The sequence below is a fragment of the Dermochelys coriacea genome, chromosome 10 (genome assembly GCF_009764565.3).
Source record: "Dermochelys coriacea isolate rDerCor1 chromosome 10, rDerCor1.pri.v4, whole genome shotgun sequence".
Lineage (NCBI taxonomy): Eukaryota > Metazoa > Chordata > Testudines > Dermochelyidae > Dermochelys > Dermochelys coriacea.
The window spans coordinates 78,788,179-78,810,029 of NC_050077.1; the positions used below are offsets into that span (position 1 = coordinate 78,788,179).

General features: G+C 46.2%; 1 long non-coding RNA gene across 2 annotated transcripts in view; it reads right to left on the reverse strand.

Annotated features, from left to right (window-relative positions):
• LOC122456021 overlaps positions 1–21,851 on the reverse strand; it is a 51,135-nt gene extending 29,284 nt beyond the window's left edge. For both annotated transcript variants that reach the window (XR_006274627.1, XR_006274628.1), the window contains exons 1-2: positions 21,717–21,851; positions 21,011–21,077 (exon numbers count right to left, since the gene is read on the reverse strand). This is a non-coding gene — a long non-coding RNA (uncharacterized LOC122456021). The remainder of the gene's footprint in view (positions 1–21,010; positions 21,078–21,716) is intronic.

Below are 21,851 nucleotides of genomic sequence, written 5' to 3' on the forward strand. Positions count from 1 at the left end.
TTTGGAAAACCCGAGCCTAATGGTACGGCTACACACCAATAAAAAAAAAACCCAGAGCATCAAGTCTCAGAGTCCAGGTCAGCTGACTCAAACTGCGGGGCTATCAAAATTCAGTGCAAACATTCAGGTTTAGGCTGGAATCTCCCCCTGGTGGGGTCTCAGAGCTGAAACTCAGCCCAAACGTCTACACTGCAATTTTATAGACCCGCAGCCTGAGCCCTGCGAGCCAGCTGATCCAGGCCAACCACGGGTCTTTTATTGCAGCGTAGACAAACCCTAAGTGACTTGCCTGGGGGTTACCCAGGAAGCCTGTGGCAGAGAGTTTGGAACTGAAGTCAGAGCTCCTGAGCTGCAGTCCAGCGTCTCACCCTTCCCCAAAGTGCGATGACATTGCAGTGCATGTGCTGCTAACTGGGTAGGATACGGTGGTAATCATAATCTTGAACACTTCTCTTTGCAGGACTTCATGAAGTTGTATTACATCAGCTTCAGGCTGTGCTAGCCACGGTACAGACATCTTATAAAATACACTCCCTGCTCTGAAGAGGGACCTAGCACCACCTTGGAAAAAGCAGGAAATATTTCTTCTCATTGGACAGAGGATGAACTGAAGCCCAGAGAAGATTGTGGCCAGATTTTCAGAACTGCCAAACTGTAGCAAGCCAGTGACTGCAGTGAATTTGCTAGTGCCCTGTGCCCAGCACTTCTGCAAATCAGGCCACTGGTGACTTGTCCAAGGCCCCAGAAAGAATCAGTGTATTGGCTGAGGACGCAGCAGCTCCTGGGTCTCTGGCCTGTGCTCGCACCACTCACCCATAATTTATTGGAGCGATTGTGAAGTGACTGAAAGAGGCCTATTAAGTTCATGCTTCATGGGCAGCTGTAAAGATTTAGCGTACATCCTCAGATCTTGGTTATAAAAAGAATTTCCTTTCTAATCCCTCTCTCTACGAGGAGGGGAGCTCCCAACTTCTCCTTAAACAGGAAAAGCCTGTTAGCTCTGATAAGCAGAAATACATCCCATGGGACTGAGTAAGAGGCAGACAGCAGAAAGAAAGAGGAATATGGCAGGGAGGAGTGATGCACAGGTGTCTAAGGAGGCAGATTGCGATCATGTAAAAAAAGGGAAAGTTCAGTAGCAATTAAAATGCATGAAGCTGCATGGCTGGAATCATGCAGTGTGCGCGTGTACATGACTTCATTTATGGATGCTAGCATTAGGAAAAATTGCGTGTGTGGGAGGGGAGAATCTATAAGTGATTGTACACTACAAATACATTGCTGTGCATGAGTGTAAACCCAGCTTTGGGGCTGGAGATCTGCAAGCCAGCCACGACGGGAAAACCAGCGTGTGTGGTGGAAACATTTGATAAACATATAACATCCGTCTTCTGTTTCCGGTGCTCTGTATAGAATTATCAGGCAGAAAATCTCTCGCTGCTTGGAGAAAAGCTGAATTTAAAGAAAACAAAAACAAAAAAACACTGATCTGCTGAGACTTACTAAAACTCAATTCATCTCAGTTTACACAACACAAATCAGATCTAAACCAGAGTCAGGACAGCCTGTGTACTTTCTGGATTCAAGAGCTTTTTCCTTCATGAACTGATCAAAGTTCACACCCAAATAAATTCAAACCACCTGCGTTGGCGTAATTATTTTCCATTTGCACTTGATGTGCCAAAAACAAGTATCCTCACTGGATTTCTGCATCCCTTGAAGGGGTCATTTCTGCACCAACAGCCAAGGAGTTCAGCAGCAATCTTAAGAAAAACCTGCTGGACATCAATAAAAACATGGATTGGCCTGAAATTCTGTACCAGCGGAGTTCCTTGCAAACCACCCAATTCCAGCTGCTGTATGTTCCATCCCTCTTCTCTGAGCCCAAGACCATGGAATTACTCATTAGCCTTGGAACAGAACCATTTCTGTGAACTTGCACATGTCCAGGGGCAAAGACAAATGTGATAAGCTCTGGAAAAAACAAAACCAAAAAAAAACCACCACCACACAGAGAGCCAGAAATGAAACACTTCCAAGGTTGCACTTAAGCCTCCTTCTAACACAAGGTGTTGCTTCCCCATCTGTTCCCTTATTAAACTATCCATGGGCAGAAAAAGAGAATTGTTTGCTAGAGCCCATGTGTCTTCATTCATCTTATTTAACTTAGTTTCTATTAGATGCTCAGATACAGAATTGCACTCCTTCCTTATCATGTTTTACATGATGGAATTAACACAATCAACTCAATGTCAGTGCAAACATCCTCCTGCAGAACTGTTGTGGAAGCCTATTGCAAACCATGTGAAAATTCACATGGCCTGACTTCAGCAGGAGCAGGACTCAGCCTTCGGTTTTATGGCCTCAGTTTCCCGCTGCACTGAAGGAGCTGCAAATGGCATCTCTCTAGGACCTCTAGATCACTTCTGGGTTGTTTGGTTTACTACCCAGTGGGCCTGCTGCAGAGGTTAACACCATGTCTCATGATAGATTATTTCAGGGCACGGTTTCATTTTTGCTGCTCGTTGTGGTTTCAGAATAAGAAGGGAGGGAGCAGCGCTTGAGTTTTTAACTCAGGCAGCTTGTTCAGAGCCACTGACACACTAGCTACAAGCTGAGGCAGTCAGGAGGAGCAAAGTAAGCAGGATACGCTGGGCCGCTCAGCAGAAAGGACATTTCATAATCTGCGCTAGTGTTTTGGATTCCTGCCAAGCCAAGATTTCCTTGCTTCGGAAGAGCCTTCACACTTGCTGCAAGACCATCCATTTATCTGCAATGGGATTTCTGCTACAAGCCGCCATAAATTACAAGAGATTAAATTTGGTGTGAACTGACCATTCTAGCTGGGACATACTGGGCTGTATCTACTTTTCTATTATGCATGTTTAGACAAACTTTATTTATGAGGCAGCTGCAGCTGTTCTTCTTTGGTGATCCCTGCTGCCAAGTGTGGGGGGAGGAGCAACCACCACACACAGAGCAAACCTTTGTCAGCAGAGATCTAACTCAGCCTCAGATCCACCACCTTGTGCTTTTCAGCAATGCCATGTGTGGCTCCTTCAGTGCAGAGGGAAACGGTGACCATGAAACCAAGGGCTCAGACCTGCTCCCGCTGAAGTCAGGGGAAGGCAAGGTGAATTTTCACATAGTCTCCAATAGGATCAGTGAAAGTGAAAGTAAAAGACAGAATCAAACAACAGAGTATGGCAATTTTCTTTGGCCCTGGACCCCTACCAGCCTAAAGGCCACACTGGCTGGTGATCAGCCATTAATTCCCTGATCCATATGCCCATCACTGCAGTATCCAGGTTTCTCTAGGTGGATAGGACTGGCCACAGCTCATGCTGGGGGCCTATCATGTGCTGACTAATCAAAGTCACCTCTCCATCCATAGGACCCGAGCATGCTGCCCCCACAGGCTCTCACCAGCCCCAAAGTACAAGATATTTCATAGTGCAACAAAGAATTTGCCACTGCACCAGTGAACCACCTTCTGCAGTACTCTGCCCCCAGCAGTGAGCTTTGCTTGAGACTTTAGAGGAGAGTTATCAAAAGCTGATTAGGCAACAGTCCGTATAGCAAGAAGATTCTATACTGACTTCTGTGGACATCAACTGATGGCTCCAAACTCGGGGCATGAGGATTATCCCCACCAGCGTTACTGGAGATACACCTGAGCTACAGAGTTTGGTATTCTTTGCATTACTGGCGCAAAGGTAACAGACAAAGGTTGGGAGGGGAATCGGATCACTCACCCAGTGGACTTGAACCCAGGTCTCTCTAGACCCACTGGCTCATGCTGTTTCTCAGTTTGAATCGCCAATGGAACTTCTTCAAAGTTCCACATTGTGCCAGATGTTTTGGTCTAGGCTCAGCCCTACTTGTTATTGGTCATAACTATTATTGTTCACTCTTTTTTATTGAGCATTACCTATTAGCATGCATGGGTTAAGTTTTAGCTTTTCCTCGGGGTCTTCATTGCCTTCTCTATATTGTCCCTGGCCTTCCTCCTTTTTAAAGCCACTCCCCTCCCTGGCTCTGTACTTGAACATGTCCTGCACAAAGGGAAAAGGAGCCACACTAAGAAGAAAGCCAAGTCTAAGCCACGTAAGAGAGCAGGGGCATGTGGATATTAGTCCTTTTGCAAATTTATCCTCCCACCACGTGAAAGCTGGAAAAGATGGAGCTGATTTGAGCCAGGCATCTCAAGCTCTTCTAGCTAAACTGCCTAAAACTGTATTTATTCAAGAGACAAGCTTTCAGATAGTTGTCCCTGTCCCACCTAATGCTGAACCTTCCGTCACCTCATGGCTCTTCTGGAACCTCTATGTTTTGTAGAAGCAAATCACAGGGAATGAGGAAGCAGGTTGTGATTGGACAGTTTGTTTTTTTCAAATTTGATTCCTGCAGTAGGTTAACTAGAGCCCTATCCTAAGGTGCAGACTCCAGTAAAAAGGATTCCTTACTTATAAACAAGGGACCTGGTTCTGATCTCAGAGACGCTGGCTTACGTAAATCTGGAGTTGTGCCATTTCAGTCATTGGAATTACTCAGGATTTACACTGGTGCATGTAAGAGCAGAACCTGGCCCCTGGTTTCTCCCGGAAAGAACGCTGGGCTGTTTCATACAGAACACACGCAATCTGCCTTCAAAAAAAACCAATCTCATTTGCTTCCAAATGATCCTGTAGCAGTAGAGCCCTCTGGGAGTTCCTAATTCATAACTGAGACAGACTAGAATCATGCCCAAAATATTTCATACAAGTTCTAAAAATGCCTTTCCAACACCTTTTCCTATAGACTTCCATGCAATCCCGTTTCCTTGCAGTCTTAAATCACTGCCCAGCAGACATCACATAGCCCTGTCTACACAAGGGAAGAGCACTGGCTTCAGCATAAGCTCAGAGGAACCTGTGCTGAATATGGCTTGTCCTCGTGCTCCCTTACAGCTAACCCTGTAGCCAGCACCAGGTCAGCTAGCCTGACTGCTGAAGCCATGTGATTTCCTAGCGAAAACAAGGGCCTGGGCTGATACTGGGGGAAGATGATGGAAGGAGCATGCCACAGAGCTGCTCCTCCTTGCTGTAGCCCTTCTGGACTGGTCTGCATGTGCATTGGTGACTGGTTTTTTAAAGGAGCTGGATGGCAAATTTCACGTTTGAGGCTACTGCTGCAGCTCCCTCCCGTGCAGCCTTCTAAGCCAGAGAGCTTTTTATTGAGACGTGGCTGCACTTTGTGGGACGCAAGCTGGAGTCTGCTAGAAAACATTCAAAAAAAGGAACCCATAGGGAAGTGAGAAGTCCACTCAATCACTCCATACCAGGAAGTATTTGTCTTTTCAGTAGACTCTGCTAACCACATGCATAGATATCGCTTGGACTCATGTAATCTATACAACGGAGTCAGACATAAAGCACCCAGTATGTCAGATCTACAAACATTGGCCAACAAGACAAACAGATATATAACCACCTAGGACTTCAAGTCCATTACTATGCTGCACACCATAGGCACTTGGAATTGTGTGATAAAATACCTCAGATTCACTTTTTGCTTGAGCACTTTGAGCTTTATGCAGATGGCTAATCTCCATTAGTTGTTAGTAGTATATGGACAATGACACACAGCTGAGTAATTCTGATCCCACTTACCAGAGGGCAATCACACAGACACTGCCTATTACATTTCTATTAAACAGCAGCTAGTGACATATCTTTGGTGTTTTACCATACAGGGTATGGTCCTCCCTCTGAGATGATCCTCATTCTCGTCCTGATTTTACCTATGCTCCATAAACAATTTTGTTGTTGACAATTTACACGAGAAATAAAGCCTCATGAACCTAATACCATAGAATCACTTACAATGATCAGGGAGTCAACCCTTTAGTGCAATTTGTATCCGTCATCTTTGTCACAGTCTCCCACATTTGAGCGTTGGCGGGCTGAGCAGTAAGGGTACAGCCACTGACTCCAAAGTAGACACCGAACTTAGATGTTCTTCTACATCCCCAGCTAATTCAGACACAGGCCCTCATCTAACCAGGCACTTGCCCATCATGCAGTTCTTTTATCATGTGGACAAAACAACTCCCAAGAAGCTGAGGGCCAGACACTTTACAGTCTAACCATCTCCATGTATGTAGACAGCTGTCATCTTATACAGGGACAGGTCTAGCTAAGGTGCCAGATGTACACATCAGAGGCATAGGTTTGACCTGCCAATATCCAATAAATTGCTGATCTGTATCAGAGTTGTTCCTAAGGGCCTCAGCGGACTTATTTCTGCCTGTAATAGGAATGAGAGCACAGCTGAAATGCCTCTCTCCAAACTGTTGGAAAAGCTACCGGGGCATGAGAGAGTCTGGAAAAACAAGCAACACGTTACTGAGTTACCAGCTTGTGCCAATGGACATTGATGAAGAACTGAAGCGTTGAACTTGCTCAGATGCTGTCTGTGTTTAATCCAGCCATCAGACAGTCTCTGCTTAACTAAATATTTGACTTCAAAATTGGGTCTGAATTATTACTGGCACAGCTGTCGAGCGACCTGGGTCCCTTTAACAAGTTGTTATTCTGTGGGAGTCAGAGGTGAGGAGATGAATAAATTATTTGAGGAGGTTCTGGATAAACTCCTGGGTGTTTGTCGAGTCCTGGTAGCTTTCCAGGTTTCTGACGCCCCAGTATGAGTGACTGTTAGAGGCTAAAGGTTGATGTTTGTGTATATTGCTGTGATGCCCTTCAGGGTTTTCCGTTCTCCAGCTTCTCACCCAAACTCATATCCCATCCTAACCCTGTAATTCGGACACACAATCAACTTCTCTAGAAAACATTCAGTTAGCTGTTTCAGACTCTGAGCTGAATTACATCCAGCTGTTGGCATGTACATACAAACACCCAGTGCCGTCAATGGAAATTCTGTACCATTCTGGCGTGAGGTGGCCCAAAGCGATGGGCTTAGATCCTGAAAATGCCTGTGTAGTTCACCCACAAAAACCTCTCAGCCATTGTAGCTCAGGTCCTGGACACGGGTGCGTGCATTAGAATGTGTTGGCATGAGAAGATGGAACGCTGGCACTGTAAACATTGGCCATAATTCGGATAATTTCTTGACTGTTGCATAATGCTCTGGTGCTGCCCCATCTACCTGCCATGTACTCCCCTGTGGGCAGCACAGAAAGGGTTAACTTTTCCTGACCTGCCACCAGCAACGGGTAGAGGGCCTCATTCTAGTTTTTCATTCAAAGGCTGCTTATAATTTAAGACAAATTTTCTAAACTTTTTAGGTGAGCAAACACTGATGCACAATGTGACTGCACAGCTAATTTGTGCGCAACATTACACCCGCACATTGGTAACTGTGTGCAAAGCTGGCTATTTTCAAGTCACTTGCACATTGCATTCTGGTATAATTGTAACAGCCAACCTAAATGTATTATTGTTCTTTTAACCAGTCATGGTTTTTAAGCCACTTTCAATATTTGGGGCCTGATTCATTATATTGTAATACTTGTGGTTGGTAATTCTGGTGCAAGCAAATGGGCACATGCCATCACATTGACTGTGCATGCAAATTAAGTGTACAGTGCCACCCGTAAGATGTGTTGGCACAAGAATAAATGGGAATAAACTGGCCATGAATAAATTTAGGCTGGGAATTAGGTTTCTAACGATCAGAGGATTGAAGCTCTGGAATATCAGTGGGGACAAACAACTCAACAAGGTTTTAGGATGGACCTTGATAAGTGTATTAAATGGGTTACATCAGTGGTTTTCAAACTTTTTTCTGGCGACCCAGTTGAAGAAGTTTGTTGATTCCCGTGACCCATCAGAGCTGGGGATGAGGGGTTTGGGTTCAGGGCTGGGGTAGAGGGTTGGGTTGCAGGGGTGAGGGCTGCGGGGGGGGGCCAGCAATGAGGGGTTCAGGGCTCTGTGTGCAGGCTCTGGGGTGGGGCCAGGGATGATGGGTTTGGGGTGCAGGAAGGGGTTCCAGGTTTGGGGGGGCCTCAGGGCTGTGGCAGGGGATTGGGACGCGGGCTTACCTTAGCTCCCGGTCAGTGGCACAGTGGGGGTGCTAAGGCGGGACTGCGCTGCACCCCAGAAGTGGCCAGCAGCAGGTCCAGCTCCTAGGCAGAGGCACGCAAGTGGCTCTGTGTGGCTCTTGCCTGCAGGCACTGCCTCCCGCAGCTCTCATTGGCTGGGAACTGGCCAATCGGAGTGTGGAGCCCATGCTTGGGGTGGGGGAAGTGGCTCCCCGTGGCTCCCCTGCCTAGGAGCTGGACCTGCTGCTGGCCCTTTCCGACACCATGCTGCACCCCGGAACAGGTAGGGACTAGCCTGCCTTAGCCGGGCAGCACCACTGACCGAACTTTTAATGGCCCGGTCAGTGGTGCTGACCAGAGTGACCCAATAACTGGTTTGAAAACCGGTGGGTTATATGACAAGGTTGCCCTGATAAGACTGGAAGGGACCTCCTGGGTTATGTTCTTAAGTCACTTGCAGCCAGTTTTTTTAGACACGAGACAAGAAATAGCTTCTGGCAGGATTGGCTAAAATTATCCCTCAAGTAAGAAGAGTGCATGCAATGAGCCAGAGGACTATACTTCTTTCTGCATGCAGAATCAATACCAAATATCTATTGTAAGGGGTTTGGATTAGCCGCTCACATTCTGCATCACTGTCCAATTCATTATGCCATAGCAATGGCAGAAAAGGGAGAAAGCGCCTTCAAGATCACGCCTTTTATTAAAAGGCATATTGATTGCTATGCAAATAGCTGGTAATAGTAGAAAACCTTTCAAGAGTCAGAAGAACTTTAGCGTCAGCAGAGAACTGTTAGATGTTCCCACTCTCTAACATACCCCTATTCAGTAAGGTCCCAAAAAAACAACAAAAAAAACACCAAAACTTGCATTGCATTTTGCTGGCTTCAACTATTATCCTGGAACATCAGGAGCCTGGGACAGTCGCAAATTCCCTCAGCATCTGTGTGCTATTTCAGTCCATAGGTTAGGATTAAGCAGCAGACAAGTGTGGGTTGATCCGTCTTGACTGACTCAAGATCCAGAATGCACTTCTGCAGAACCTGGCACCTAGCGTTACCACCTTTGAAATGAACCCCGCCCAGAGGCAATCCCAACACCCAACCACAAGGCAACTCCACAGACCCCAGCTTCAACATCCGCTTATAGTAGATAGTAGAGAGAACACATGTAGATAAAATTGGTAACATTACACATCTCCTCACTCTCTCATGACTCAAACCTCTCTCACACCCCCACGCAGTGCCCTTGTGGGCAGGCAGCTGCTGTATTTTCAACAGTTTTGATCTGTTTAGCTTAAACTGCGGATGTGGGAACACTGCAGCCTCTTTAGCTGGACACAAACCTTTAACATTAGCTATCCCAGTGTATTGGGATAATGCTGCAAATCTTTAGACCCATGTAAAACCAAACAACAAAATGGCAGATTAAATTATTTTTCTGGGGACTAGGAAAAAAAAAAAATCTATAAAAAATAACCAGCGGAGCCAGTCAATACCAGACAGATGGTTACCCTACTTTCACCCGATGATCTCAAAGCACTCATTTCATGTTTATGATGGCAAATGCCTAGAGGGCACAACTGACATAAGGGTATCAGCGTGCCAGACACCGTATATATGCATAGTAAGTGACAGTTCCTGCACTGAAGAACTTACAATCTGAGGGCTTGTCTACACAGCCCCACAGCGTGGACTACCAGGGTGCGAACAGACGTGTGCACGGAAGTGCTGTGCTATAATTCTCCTGTGTGGACGCCACAGGCACGACCTAAAAGGTTCCTAGTTCATGTTAAGAGAGTTCTCTTCAAACAGAGTTACATCAACGTGAACCTTTCAGTTTGCCTCTGCAGCATCCACACATGGGAGTTATAGCGCAACACTTCCGTGCGCTCTGCTGTTCACACTCTGGTAGTCTGAACTGCGGGGCAGTGTAGATGTAGCCCAAGTGGCCAAACCAAAGAAAATATTCTCTCCATTTTACAGATGGGGAGCTGTGGTCCAAAGAGATTAGGTGACTTGTCCAAGGTCACACAGGAAGTCTGAGCCGGAAATTGAACTCAGATCTCCTGCCTCCACTCATGTGCTTTAGCCACAAGAGTGCCTGGGTAGTAAAAATAAAACTGGACTTTAGTTGTGAAGTTCAAGTCAGTTTCGGGGTGTTCTATCCAAGTGATCACTAGAGTATCTAGCACCTGGGGATCTAAGCACCGATCCTGATCCAGCGGAGCTCTAGTGAAGACCTTAAATCTTACACCCAGACTGGGACACAAACATAATGCATCAGTCCAGTGCGCAAGAGCCAGGAAATCTATACAGCACATTTTCCTTTCAGTGACAGTCACACACACACCATTTCCCTGGGGCATTTCACTAGTGCCAAGTAGGGCAGGACAATTACCTTCTGTGTCTTATGTATGATGCTCCCGTTAATATACCCCAGAATATTAGCCTTTTTTGCATCACCACCACATTTGTGGGCTCATACTCAATTTGTGATCCATTTAAAAAACAAAAACAAACAAAACAAAAAGAACCCACAGATTCTTTTCAGCAATACTACCACCATGCTAGTTATTCCCCATTTTGTAGTTGTGGATTTGATTTTTTTCCTTTCTTAAGTATAGTATTTTGCACTTGTCTTTATTGAATTTCACCTTGTTGATTTCGGATTAATTCCTTAATTTGTCAAGGCCATTTTCAATTTTAATCCTATTCTCCAACATGCTTGCAGCCCCTCTCAGCTTGGTGTCATCCACAAATTGTATAAGCATACTCTCCACTCCATTATGCAAGTCATTAACGAAAATATTGACTAATATTAGATGCCGGACCCCATTTGATACTGAGCTGAAATTGTCTGAAGTCGGAGGAACCCAACAGTACTTTGCAACTTCCATTTGTTAAACAGACTCCCAGAGAGGATGACCTGTTAAATGGGCTCTTTGAAACATACGAGCCAGCAGAAGAGCTAGGATGTTTGTTTGATCCTTCCGGTAGCTGTTTATCGCTTCTAGTTCACAGCTCCCAGGTGCAGCTCTCCGGCACTGCTGTGGATTAGCTTGAGCAAGTGCCCATGCAGCCAGGCTACCCTGCCTTTCAAGTCTCCTCAGATGCATCTGCTTCCTGGAGCCTTCTTCTGGCCTCCTCATTGAGCCAAAAGACTCAAGAGTCAGACTTAAACCTGTTGTAACTCCATTGTCTTCATCGGGCCAGACCTGCTCCCTTAGAGATAACTAGGAGGCTGACTAATCTCATTTGCTGTGAATTCCCCCCGTTCACCAGCGCAAAATGATGGAACACAGAGGCTTAAAGGTTACAAGTTAATAACAAAAACCAGACACACTGAGAGAATGAGCTATTGACAATACTGTATTTGAAGCTTAGAAGGGGTTCTGATGCACTTCACAGAAATACAGGCCTGGAAGGCTGCTAAAGAGGTCATGGATCCCTCCCTCCCCTCACAGTGAGGCAGGACTAAGCAAATCTAGGTCATCCCTGACCGGCATCTGTCTAACCTGTTTATGAAAACCTCGGATATTGGGGATTCCAGTGTCTCCCTTGGAAGCCTGTTCTAATGCTTAACTAATATCAAAACCTAAATCTCCCTTGCTGCAAACTAAGCCAATTTCTTGTCCTTCCCTGGGTGGACATGAAGAACAATGTATCACTGTTCTCTTTATAACAGACTTAACATATTGGAAGACTGCTATAAGGTCTTCTCCCACCCCCTCCGGCTCCTCTTCTCTGGACTTAACATGTCCTTTTCTTTCAACCTTTCCTCCTAGGTTAGGTTTTCTACACCTTTTATTGCTCTCCTCTGGACTCGCTCTAATTTGTCCACAGTTTTCTTAGTGTGCGGTGCCTGAAACAGGACACAGCACTCCTGCTGCCGAGGAAAGTGGAACAGTGACTTCCCAGGTCTTAAACATGCATATTAGTACATCCCAGAATTACAGATGCGCTTTTTTTTTTTTTAAGCATCATGTGGTTGACTCATATTCAATTTGTGATTCACAACAGACCACTAAATTAGAGAAAGGAGGTGGAGGAGGCATTTCTAGAACCACGAACAGAACTATCCAAACCACAAGACCTGGACGTAAATAATTAATTTATTCAGACATCTGTTCGAAAAGTGACACCGGGAACATGCAAATTGTTAGGGTGCAGCGGCTCTGCACAGAGCGGGACAGGTGCACTCCAGTCGTGACGCTGCATCTTTGCGGGGCCAGTCTCCCTGCACCCAGTCTGAGCTGCCGGAGGACTGCTCTAATTTAGATTGGCTGTAAACAGATGCCCCCATTTCCCTGTTATGCTGGCAGCAGGGAGATGGTACGAGGCCCACAGCGTCAGTTCTATGTGAGAGGATCCCTCTTAAAGGGCCAGACTCTGCCAGCAGTACAGTGTGAACGGAAGGATCTGGTGTAGCTACTGGTAGCAGCCTCTACTAACAGCTATAGGTCATTAGAGGAGCTACAGATAAACAGCATGACTTCTCAAAATAGCATTGGCACCCTCATGTGGTCACCTCTCCTGCTGGTAATAACTCACCTTAAGTGATCACTCTGGTTACAGTGTGTATGGTAACACCCATTGTTTCATGTTCTCTATGTATATAAATCTCCCCACTGTATTTTCCACTGAATGCATCCGATGAAGTGAGCTGTAGCTCACGAAAGCTTATGCTCAAATAAATTTGTTAGTCTCTAAGGTACCACAAGTACTCGTTTTCTTTAGGCACTGTATACATTCCCAGTCAGTCCATCTCAGAAAGGATACAGCAGAAATAGAAGATGCCCAGAGAAAGGCACAGAAACTGACCAGACACCTAGAAAGTCTTCTCTTAAGAGGAGAGCATACAAGATTGCCTTCTCTCTAAAGGAACAGCTCCAAACAGGAAACCTGATGAAAGTATCTAAAATACTGCCATGGCATAAAGAGAAGGTAAATCAGGTGCTCTTCTTTGCCTCCTCTCAATAATAAAATGAGGCTTTGAATTAAAAGGCAACAAAAAGTATCATGTGGAACTCACTGCAACAAGATACTGAAGTAAAGAGCTTAGCATGAGTCTACAAAATATTAGACATTTCTATGAATAAGAATATCCATATTATATTATACATAGGACCCTACCAAATTCACGGTTCCTTCTGGTCAATTTCACGGACATCGGATTTTTAAAATCATAAATTCATGATTTCAGCTATTTAAATCTGAAATTTCACAGTGCTGTAATTGTTGGGGTCCTGACCCAAAAAGGAGTTGGGGGGGTCGCGGTACTGCTACCCTTACTTCTGTGCTGCGGCTGGCGGTGGCGCCGCCTTCAGAGCCGGGCAGCTGGAGAGCGGCGGCTGCTGGCCGAGATCCCAGCTCCGAGGACAGAGCTACCAACACAGTGGTACGGTGTTGCCACCCTTCCTTCTGTGCTACTGTCTGCAGAGCTGGGCCCCCAGTCAACAGCTGCCACTTCCTCATGAAATCTGTATAGCATAGGGTAAAAGCACACAAAAGACCAGATTTCATGGTCCATGATGCATTTTTCATGGCCGTAAATTTGGTTTGCTGCTTGTTACTAGCCAGGCATTGTGAGAGACAGCCCAGACTGGAGAGTGAAGGGGGCACAGCGATCCTGTGATCCCAGGCTGCACCCTGGGGATATGTCACAATCCCATCTACTGCTTCTTCCCCCCCCAATCCTCTAGGCCAATAACCCTGTCAAAGGCGGGCATTAGGTTGGCATGACAGGATTTGTTCTTGAGAAATCCCTGGTGGCTATTCCTTATAACTCTATTATCCTCTAGGTGCTTACATATTGATTGTTTAATAATTTGTTCCGCTATCTTTCTGGGTATCAAATTTAGGCCGACTGGTCTATAATTCCACAGGCCCTCATAGCTCCCCCCCCCCCTTTTTTTTTTTTTTTTTTTTTAAGGATAGGTGCTATGTTTGCCCTTCTCCAGTCCTCTGGGACCTCACCCATCCTCCATCAGTTCTCAAAGATAATTGCTAATGGCTCTGAGATTGCTTCAGCTAGTTCCTTAAGTACCTTCGATGAATTTCATTAAGCCCTGCCAATTTCTTATGTCTAAATTAGCTAAATATTCTTTAACCTGCTCTTTCCCCCTTGCTCTGAATATTAATTGTGTCGAGGATTACCATGAACCTTTTTAGGGAAGACTGACGCCAAATAGGCATTAAACACCTCAGCCTTCTTGAAGTCATTAGCTCACCTCCCCAGTAGGTGGAGGACCTACACTTTGTCTCTTTCTTAGTGTATTTATAGAACTTCTTGTTGTTTTATCTCCCTTTCTAGTTGTAACTCATTTTATGCCTTGGCCTTTCTGATTTTGTCCCAACATGCTTGTACTATACCTTTTATGCCTCCTTAGCAATTTTTCCATATATCCATTTTCTGTAGGATTTCTAGGTCATTAAAGAGCTCCTGATAGAACCACATTGGCCTCTTGCTAGTCTTCCTATCCTTCCCTCACATCGATAGTTAGCTTTTGTGCCTTTAGTATTGTCTCCTTGAGATATTGCCAGCTCTCCTGAACTCCTTCATCCCTTAGGTTGTCTTCCCATGTGACCTTACCTACCAGTTATCTGAATTTGTTAAAAAAAAAGATTGCTTTTTTGGAGGCCATGCTCCTTATTCTGCTGCTCTCACTCCTTTTCCTTGGAATCATGAAATCTCATGATCACTTTCACTCAAGTTTCCTTCAACCTTCAGATTTGTGACAAATGCCTCTGTTAGTCAGAATCAAGTCTAAACTGGCTGCTCCCCTGGTTACTGCGTCCACTTTCTGAAACAAAAAGTTCTTCACTGAGAGTTTGTCCGAATAAGCCTTCCACAACGACTACTAGATCTAGCAGAATTGGTAAGGCAACTCCCATCTTTTCATGTACTATGTATATATATCTTCCTACTGTATTTTCCACTCCATGCATCTGATGAAGTGGGTTTTAGCCCTCAAAAGCTTAAGCCCAAATAAATTTGTTAGTCTCCAAGGTGCCACAAGGACTCCTCGTTGCTTTTGCTGATACAGACTAACTCGGTTACAACTCTGAAACCTAGATCTAGTCAGTGATTGCCATTCTGGTCACAGGGGTATGATGGGTTAGACCCCCTAACCTGATGTGCTGGGGTGCCACTGAGCCTGCCCTTGAAAAGCTTTGTAAACCATCTAACACTTTGTTGACCAGACTCTGGAAGGTAGCACCAACATTTACCAAACCAAAAGGTAACACTGCGAATTCATAGAGCCCTATATCAATGATGAAAGCAGATTTTTGCCATGCCTCCTCCTCCAGAGGGATCTGCCAGTAGCCTCTAGTTAGATTAGAGGTACTGAGATAGTTGGCTTGGCTCAGCACATTGAGCATATCATCATTTTTTGGCATAGGGTAAGCATCTGCTATAGTAACAGCATTAAGCTTTCTATAGTCCACACAAAATCTTACAGTGCCATCCCTTTTGGGGCCCAAGAGCACAGGGGATGCCCAGAGGCTGTCAGATTCCTTAATTACTCCCAGGTCCAACATGGTCTGTATTTCTGCACGAATTTTCTCTTTCACCTTGCAAGGCCTGGAAGTAGAGGGAAGGTTGTGTCCCTTTTGTGAGGATTTTATAGGACAGCAAGTGCGTTCTCCCTGGCTTGTTGGAAAACACCTTGCCGGACCCTTGCAGCACTGACAACCCCTCTCCATTTTCGACTGGGGTTAACTCTTTACAGATTTCAATGCTTTCCAGAGTTGAGCCATCTTGATATTCAGCCATCAAATCAGTGACTGGGCGTGCCTCAGTTTCCCCTTCCAGACAGCAGATGACGTTTACCCTGGCCTCCCTATGGTGACAGTCTTTGAGACAGTTCATGTATACCAGTTAGGAAACCAGTATCATCATGGGGCTTTTTAACTTGATCGGTGTCCTCGTTTGCCACTTCTACCACCTCAAAGGGGCCCCTCCTAAGAGTTTTGCATTTTGAACCTTTTTGTGGGGCTGAGTACCATCACCAAATCTTATATGTCAAAAGTGTGCTTACAAGTATTTTTATCATACTGATGGTCTTGGAGGTTGTTTTGGACAATTTCCATCATGTCTTTTAACTCCCTTCTGAACATACTCAGTTACTGGTTCTTCCCTCACCTCATGGCACCCTTCCCATGAGTCTTTAATGAGATCGAGACACCCCCCCCCCCCTTACTTTTCTCCCATATCTCACAAGGGGTCATTAAAGTCTCTCTATTCCTGAATTGTTTTAACTTCTTATTTTACAGTCAAATGGTATTTTCCTTAAACATCCTATGTGCTGATTACAATCTGAACACAAACTATGCTAGACACTCGTTGTCATGCATTAAGGAGGCTTGCAGCAAATTTTCACTTGGTTAGTTCTTCCTTCTAGCATTTAATATGCAAAGAGAAGGGTCTCTCTCTAAGACAAGCAAAGCCTGCTTCATTTCAATATATCAGTCTACAAATCTAACCTCTATTTGTCATCTATATCAGTAGCTCTCAACCTTTCCAGACTACTGTGACCCTTTAAGGAATCTGATTTGACTCATGTACCCCAAGTTTCACCTCACTTAAAAACTACTTGCTTACAAAATCGGACCTAAAAATACAGAAGTGTCACAGCACGCCGTTACTGAAACATCGCTGACACTCTCATTTTTACCATAGAATTATAAAATAAATCGACTGGAATATAAATAGTGTCCTTACATTTCAGTGGATAGTACAGGGGTGGCTCCAGAGCCCCATGAGGCTCCTTGTCTAGGCACCGACTCCGGGACTGGAGCTACAGGCGCCAACTTTCCAGTGTGTCGGGGGGTGGTCACTGCTCAACCCCTGGCTCTGACCCCACTCCACCCTTTCCCGCCCCCTCCCCAAGCCTGCCATGCCCTCGCTCCTCCCCTTCTCCTCCAGAGCCTCCTGCATGCCACGAAACAGCTGATTGGGAGGTGCGGGGAGGGAGGGGGAGGCGCTGATCGGCGGGGCTACCGGTGGGCAGGAGGTGCTGGGAGTGGGGGTGGGGGAGCTAATGGAGGGCTGCTGATGTATTACTGAGGCTCTTTTGCAATGCACATTGGTAAATTCTGGCTCCTTCTCAGGCTCAGGTTGGCCACCCTGGTATAGTATATAAAGCAGTGTAAATAAGTCATTGTCTGTATGAAATTTTAGTCTATACTAACTTCGCTCATGCTTTTTATGTAGCCTGTTATAAAACTAGCAAGTCTCTAGATGAGTTGCTGTACCCCCTGGAAGACCTCTGTGTACCCCCAGGGGTACGTCTCCCTGGTTGAGAACCACTGATCTATAGGATGGGGAAATGATTCTTTTCTCCCACCCTTGGTCTGTCTTGTCCAAAGTTAGACTGTGAACTCTTTGGAACAGGGACTGTTTGACTATGTATCTATTCAGCACTTAGCACAATGTGATCCTGACCTTGGTTGAGGCCTCTAGAAGCTACTGGAAAATAATGAATAAAAACAAAGTCCCAGTATCTCTTTTCTGGATTTGCAAAATAGTAGAATGACCCCTCCCACATCCAGCACGGATGCCTCTTTGACCCTTTAAGAGATTTATAAATGTGACAGTTGTGGATTTTGGCATGCACCAGGCTACACGTGACCACAGAAAAATCTAACGATGCTACAAAATGGTGACTTATGGCCTAAGCTCCCAGAGACTTTTTTCCAGCGGAAGCCAGCTGATAGACATGTGCTTTTGCTAAGTGGGAACTCTCCGATCAATGCGGATAAAACGAAGGTTGCAAACTGTGCATTCAAATCCCAAGCCCTGCAAGTGCAATAATTTCATTGCCATTCAGTACAACAAAGGATGAAATGTACATGGAGCCACTGAAATTGATCCATCGTGCCAACTCCTAAATCTTCCTGTGGATGGAGGCCAGGTAAAGAGCACAGTTCTGGGTACAACCCACATCTGAAAAACTTACTGTTACGAGAAACAGGCACACGCACTATTTTCTTTATACCTCCAATCACACAAGCCAAAGGAGCGTCCTGAACCCCAGCCTTGCTGGTATTTTAGAGTTGGAGGGTTTACTCAGGTAACCAACATTTTTGCTCTCTCTTTGGGATGAGTGAGGTCAATTGTCAACAAGCAGCAGCAGCCGGAACTGGAAACAGCAGGATCCTGTGTCAGAAATCACTCAGAGTTTATGAACAAAGTCATTTGACAGCCGAGCAGCAGACCTTTGGGTTCGAGTTGGAAACAGAAGCCTAATCCACAGCTTGATTATGTCAATGGGCAGCTTCCCATTCACTTCCATGGCTAGGCTGGCATGGGCTGTTCTTGCCAAGGAAGGAAGACAATTTTCAGGCAGTAGTTACCACCTGGTCAGGCCAGCTTCCATTTCCCAGATCAACAGCATAGGACTCCGTTCTGAACACCCTCAATTCTATTAAACTCAGTGGGAGTTGAGGGTGCCCAGGCCAGGCCATAGGAGGCACTGGGCTCCATGCAGGATCAAGCCCATAGGTCATAGTGTAGAACGACAACTGGGACAAGGTAGATGCCAGATTGCTCACCCAGCTCTCCCCAGCGAGCAAGCGTCTCACCTACTGCTCTCCCCAGCCCACGCCACAACCGTGCCAGCAGGTTAGAGCATCGCCGTGCAGGAAAGGAATTGGTGAAGGCTCCACTGGGGCAAGTGAAGGGGTGGATAACAGAGGGTGTCTAGACCGCATCTGCATCCCCTGTGTGCTCTGTACTTATGTGAAGGCTCAGTCCCAAGTTAAAAGAAAGAGGCCCCAATTTTCACAGGACATCAGAGTAAGAATCAATGTGGGAGAAGATCTTTCAGCGTCTGTTGGCTCTCATGGGGCTGATGCAGGAAACCCATTAGCATGCTGGAACTGGGACTGGGAAAATTATCAGCGAATACTCCATTCAAAACTCAAATCTTTAATCCAGGTACCCTAGATCCTTGCCTTCCACAAGGCAGGCAGGAAAATCCAGACAGTGCTGCAGTTACTATGCAGATCCACCAGACGGCCCCAGGAAAGGACTCATTCTGCAGTACCTTTCTAGGGGAAGCGCAAGTGAAGATCTTAGGAACAAGAAAGAGGGTGACAAATAAGTGGGGGCCCCCGCTGTACCTAGCATACAGGGCACCCCTGGGGAAGGGCTGTATGTTCTTGCAAGTGCCTTAGGATTTCAGTCAAGTTTTAAAATGAAGTGTTGGAAGGTCACTGAACACTACAGGTAGCCCCATGTCCAGGTATAAACGCTCACGGGTATCCGAGCAGGCCATTCATTGGGACGCTCACAGGAACGCTCCACAGAGATGGAGAAAGAAAATGATGTCCCCATCCTGCCCAGTCTCCCATGGAGAGCTCTGCACTTGCTCTGGGGAGGGGAGGGGAGGGGAGGGGAAGGGAAGGTCGCAGGGTGCCTGACCCTTCCCTCTATGTGGATGATCCATATGCAGCTCCCTGTGTTTTACTCTACTTGGTGCAATCCCCACCCTCATTGCCTGTGATCATTAGGACTCACTGATTTGGACTGGAGCCTGCTCATGACAGGGACTTTGAGGGAAATCCACGTGTCTGGTGCTGAGCCCGGTGCAGGGACTGAAAGGGGAGGCAACACACATCCCTGGTCCACTGGAGTTGCACTGACTTACACCCTGGCAGCAACAGTCCCTAGTGGTCACTCAGGCAGCGAGGAACGGTCACAGTATAGACATACCCCAGTCATGATTCTTCCTGCCCCTGTCTGGAGCCCAGTGGCAACTAAGTCAGCTCAGCACCTCCAGGTATGCCCCCTGGGACATTCCCCAGCCTTACATCTGCTTTGCAGCCACATTACTCCAGCACACCAGTCCAAAGTGACTACAGTACAAGAGGGAGTCCCCTATCTCCTCATCGCTGTCCTTGCACACAAAAGCTACCATATAAAGGACAATCATTAATACTGCTGAGTGGTAGCACACGTCAAGGCCCTGCGAGTTGCCTTCCCATTGGGGAAGAAATTGGTGACATGAAGCCTGGGTATTATCTTAATAGAAGATGTTGCATTTATACTATGGACACCAGTCCTGGAACAGGGGAGATCACCCAGCATGCGGGCAAACGTCTCTGTCAGAAACAACAATGCTCAGTTCCCAGGGAGCAATCCCAACCCAAAAGTTGACTCTAGAAAGAATATGGCAGAAAGTCAGCTCCCTTGGGGCTTGTCAGAGCTCCCACAAAGTCAAACAACCCAGAACAACAGTACAGCACTTCTCCAGAGACTACGCACTGCTTGCAGACCAAGAAAAATATCCTGTGGGACCATGGGCAACAATGCCCATGCCATTGGAGGCCCACTGAAAACTAAATCCTCACCTACAAGGAAGTGGTATTCAGCGTGAATATCTCATTCTGCTGTTCTTTGTCACGTTAACCATTTCTCCCCATTTGATCAACTATTCTGAGTGTTTCCCTTGCTGTAAAACATATGATATCTTTAAGACAAAGTCAGGGAGAGTTTTAGCTAGATACTGCTTATATCCACAGGCAGCGCTGTGTAACACATTTCTGGAACCACAAGGAGGGGCTGTCACTGCATAACATTGTTACAATGTGTTTCGCACCCATACAATCTCACTTGTACAGCATCACGTGCTAATGTCCCATGCCAATGACGACTTTATGCTTTGCTTAAGCAACTGTGATAGCTTGTAAATCTGATACATTACCCCAATACCAGGAACAGCATTTTCTGTAAGCTGGGCTGTACGCTGCCAATTGGCTGGCAGGCATTCAAAGACAGGGTGCTGAATTTACCCACATTTGCCAAAGTCTTCCCAGGGTACAACGGGAACCTCCATTGTGAGACATTCAATCCTGCAGACCAGGGATAGTAAGAAGGGCCCAATCCTGCAACCCCTTGCCCATAGGATTAGTCCTTGCTCATATAAGTAGGACCACTGGGCCCAATTCTCCTCTCACTTACCCCACTTCTTCCGGCTCTTTTTCCTTCTCTGATCTCAGCTCTGGTGCTAACTGGCTCCTCTCCATACCTGTTCATGTTAAAACAGAAAAGAAAGTTAAAGACAAAACCAAATAGGGCCAGCAAGTGTAACAGGAGAAGTGAGGAGAACCCTTTGGGCGTGGCACCTTTCTCACAGGGAAATCACTGGGAGTTAGGTGCCTACATACCCTAAAAGGTCCATCCCTTTGGGACTAGTGAGCTCTCAAGAGCAATGGTCCCTTGTCTTCTCTTCCTTCCTAGATTTTTCCCACCCCCATCTTATTTTTATTTCTCATCACATAAGCAATATGGATGGGGCCATATGACCTCTGGGATTCAGACATGTGGTGAAACCTGGCCCCAGTGAAGTCAATGGCAAGCTCCCATTGATTCCAATCGGCCCCCATCTTTCATCTCAGTTCTCTCAGTACCTCTGCTCTGTTGGGCCTGGGTGAGCAAAGGCAGGTTACATTATGGGAGGAACTGATTTCTTACTGTGCTCCCCCCTAGATATCCCCCATCTGAACTCTCTGGGCAACATTGGGGTCTTCAGCAGTTGAGAGGCACTCCTGACTTTACAGTTTAGCCAGTCCTTCCTGGGGTTGCCTCCTGGCCTTGGGAAAACAAGTGGAGCATTTCTGAGCTATAAGGACATTCACCAGCTGCAGACGCATGGCCAAATTCTTACCTGCAGCAGTATAATTCCCCAGTATCACCACAGCCATCACTGGGCGAGAGCGCGCGCTCTCTCTCTCTCTCTCTCTCTCTCTCTCACACACACACACTCCCCCTTAGTACACCGCTCACCCTCTTCATTCTTCAG